Source organism: Tachyglossus aculeatus, chromosome 8, assembly GCF_015852505.1.
Source record: "Tachyglossus aculeatus isolate mTacAcu1 chromosome 8, mTacAcu1.pri, whole genome shotgun sequence".
In the NCBI taxonomy this organism is placed as follows: domain Eukaryota; kingdom Metazoa; phylum Chordata; class Mammalia; order Monotremata; family Tachyglossidae; genus Tachyglossus; species Tachyglossus aculeatus.
Genome location: NC_052073.1, coordinates 34,060,554 through 34,064,843, shown reverse-complemented (window position 1 = coordinate 34,064,843; position 4,290 = coordinate 34,060,554).

Below are 4,290 nucleotides of genomic sequence, written 5' to 3'. Positions count from 1 at the left end.
AATCCACATATTCAATCCTTCACTAAATTCTGTAAGTCCCAACTTCCCAACATCGATAAAATCCACGCTTTCCTCTCCATCCAAACTGCTACCACATTAATACAATCACTCATCCTATCCCACTTGGATTACTGCATCAGCCTCTTTGCTGACCACCCAGCCTCTTGTCTCTGTCCATTCTAGTCCATGCTTCAGTCTGCTGCCTAGATCATTTTTCTACATAAAATTTCAGGACATGTTTCCCCATTCCTCAAGAACTTCTGGTGGTTTCCCATCCACCTCCATATGAAACAAAAACTCCTCCCAATTGACGTCACAGTACTCAATCACTTTACCGCCCCCCCACCTCACCTTGCTACTCTCCTACCCAGCCCTCACACATCACTCCTCTGTTGCTTTCTCACTGTGCCTCAGTCTCATCTGTCTCTCTGCCAACCCCTAGCCCACAATCAGCCTATGCCCTAGAATGCCCTCCCCTCTCAAATCCCAAAGACAGTTACTCTGCCTCCCTTCAAAACCTTATTGAAGGCATGTCTCCTCTAAGAGGGCTTCCCTGACCAAGCCTCCCCTTCCTCTTCTCCCATTCCCTTCTGTCACCCTGACTTGCTATCTTTGTTCTTCTCCCCTCCCAGACCCACAGCACTTATGTAAATATCTGTAATTTATTTGTTTAAATTAATTTCTTTCCCCCCCCCCGTCTAGACTGTAAGCGCACTGTGGACAGGGAATGTGCCTGTTGATTGTTGTATTGTACTCCCCAGCTGCTTAGTGCAGTGCTCTGTGCAGCAGTAAACACTCAATAAATATGACCCAATGAGTGAGTGAATGAATGACCCCTTTAACTCATTAGAAAAGAATTAGGCAGCAGAATGCAGTATAGACTGGACTGGGGAAAGACAGAAGACAGAGAGGTCAGAGAGGTGGGTATCAAGGGGGAATGGGATAAATTCTTGGTGCATCATGCTAGCAGTTTGGAAGGAGAGGAAACAGCGATTTTAGGAATGTTGTGAAGGTCAAAGCAATAGGATTGGGTGACAGATTTTAGCCGAGGATCCAGAGCGCTCTGATGCTTTGGTAGCTATCTGAGCAGATGAGAACTTCACTCCCAGAGGAGAGAACAGGGACCAGAGGGATTCAGCACTTCCATCCCCCATTCCCCACCTTGGACAGAGACTTTCCTTGGATGTAAATGAGAAGCTCAGCTGTAGTGATTCAAATCCCCTGAAGTCAGTCAGTCAGTGACTTTATTGAGCCCTCATTGTGTGCAGAGCACTACACTAAATGGTTGCAAGATTACAACATAACAATATAATGGACACATTCCTTGCCTACAAGAAGTTTACAGTCTAGAGGGAGCTTACAGGGAGCTTGGCCTGATGAAGGCCCCTTTATTCTGAAATCCCATGGCTTTTTACCTTCTGCTTTTCAGAGATGTGCACCTGATTTCCTATTTATTCCTGGTTTCCATTTCTGAGACTTTGAAGTGTGTTGGAAATATGAATCAATCAATCAGTGGTACTCATTGAGGGCTTACCTTGTGCAGGGCACTGTATTAATAGTGATAATAATGATGGCATTTGTTAAGTGCTTACTATGTGCAAAGCACTGTTCTAAGCGCTGGGGGGGATACAAGGTTATCAGGTTGCCCCACGTGGGGCTCACAGTCTTAACCCCCAATTTTCAGATGAGGTAACTGAGGCTCAGAGAAGTGAAGTGACTTGCCCAAGGTCACACAGCAGACATGTGGCGGAGCCAGGATTAGAACCCATGACCTCTGACTCTCAAGCCCAGGCTCTTTTCACTGAGCCACGCTGCTTCGGAGAGTACCACAGAGTTTGTAAGACATATTCTCTGCCCACGAGGAAATTACAGTCTAGATTGGGAGAGACATTAAAATGAATTACAATACGGGTATAAGTCCTGTGAGCATTGTACTCTCCCAAGTGCTTTGTACAATGCTCCGCACATGGTTAGTGCTTACTGAAAAGAAATGATTGATCGATTGATTGACTGGGGCTGAGGACTGGGTGAATATCAAGTGCTGAAAGGGTACAGATCCAAAGAGAATCAGCGTGGCTCAGGGGAAAGCGTTTTGGAATCAGAGGTCATGGGTTCAAATCCCTGATCGCGACGTGTCAGCAGTGTGACTTTGGGCAACTCAATTAAATTCTCTGAGCCTTTTACCTCATCCATAAAATGGGGATTAAGACTGTGAGCCCCCCGTGGGACAAGCTGATCACCTTGTATCCCCCCAGGGCTTTGGACAGTGCTTTGCACATAGTAAGCGTTTAACAAATACCAATACAGATTTGGGGTTTTCTCATTTCCCTTGGAAATTTTTCACTGCTTTTTGGCTGTATGATGAATCTCTCAGCTTCTGTTCATGGGATTGGCTGTAATACTGCCAAAGAGCAGTGGTGAAAAGAATACATTTACCTCTACATCTGGACTCTCACAGGGTTAGTACCAAATGGGTATTCTTAGGTATGGCTATGCCAGGGGAAGCAGTATGGTGTAATGAGTAGAGCACAGGCTTGGGATTCAGAAGGTCATGGGTTCTAATCCTGACTCTGCCATATGTCTGCTGTGTGGCCTTGTGCAAGCCACTTAACTTCTCTGTACCTCAGTTACCTCCTCATCCATAAGATGGGAATTAAGACACATCTGGACTCTCACGGGGTTAGTACCAAATGGGTATTCTTAGGTGTGGATGTGCCAGGGGAAGCAGTATGATGTAGTGAGTAGATCACAGGCTTGGGAGTCAGAAGGTCAGGGGTTCTTATACTGACTCTGTCATATGTCTGCTGTGTGGCCTTGAGCAGGTCACTTAACTTCTCTGTACCTCAGTTACCTCCTCATCCGTAAGATGGGAATGTAGACACTGAGAGCCCCAGGTGGGACAGGGACTGTGTCCTACACGATTTGCTTGTATCCACCCCAGTGCTTAGTATAGTGCCTGGCACATAGTAAGCACTTAACAAATACCACAATTATTGTTGTCATTATTATTATTATCCCTAGCTTTGTTAAACTCTTTGTCTCTGTATCCTCCTTTACAGGGAGGAAAATGGGGAAGATGACAAACGATGAGGAGAAATGAGGGAGTCTGAAAACCTGGTTACACCTTGGGTCTCATTACAATAATAATGATAATAATAATAATATGGCGATGATAATGATATGATCTTTGCTAAGTGCTTCCTCTGAGTCATACACTGTTCTGAGTGCTGGGTAGCTACAATTTAATCAGGGTTGGGCACAGTCTCTGATCACAGGAAACTCACAATATAACTAGGATAGAGAAATGGGGTTAAATGTCCATTTTACAATGGAGGAAACAGAGGTACAGACGGGCTAAGTTACTTACTTAGGGTCACATATCATGTAAGTGGCAGAGCTGGGATTAGAGTCCAAGTCCACTGACTCCTAGCCCCTCGTTCTTTCCTTTAGGCCAGGCTGCTATTCAGACAAAGAACAACTGAGGAGATAGAAAGCGCTGTGCACAGATCCAGCCATCGAACGGTACATAAAGATCTAGCAAAGCAAAATAGGAGATGGAGGGACTGTAGCCAGGAATCTGGGAAAGCTTTTAGAGAGGGATGTCTACAGTAGAAATTATCAGCACTGCAAAACCTCACACTTTAATGAAACTCTGATTATCTCCAGGGACTAACTCCTCACCCTCGGCTTCAAGGCTCACTATCAATTCGACCCCTCCTACCTCACCTCCCTTTTCTCCTTCTACAACCCAGCCCACACCCTCCACTCCTCTGCCGCTCATCTCCTCACTGTGCCTCGTTCTCCCCCGTCCCACCGTCGACCCCCGGCCGACATCCTCCCCCTGGCCTGGAATGCCCTCCCTCCGCACTTCCGCCAAGCTAGCTCTCTTCCTCCCTTCAAAGCCCTACTGAGAGCTCACCTCCTCCAGGACGCCTTCCCAGACTGAGCGCCCCTCCTTGCTCTCCCCCTCCTCCCCCTCCCCTGCATCCCCTCCACCTTACGTCCTTCCCCTCCCCACAGCACCTGTATATATGTATATATGTTTGTACATATTTATTACTCCATTTATTTTACTTGTACGTATTGATTCTATTTATTTTATTTGGTTTATATGTTTTGTTGTCTGTCTCCCCCTTCTAGACTGTGAGCCAGCTGTTGGGTAGGGACCATCTCTATATGCTGCAAACTTGTACTTCCCAAGCGCTTAGTACAGTGCTGTGCACACAGTAAGCGCTCAATAAATACGATTGAATGAATGAATGAATGACTACAGCTAGGAATGTCCTTGGT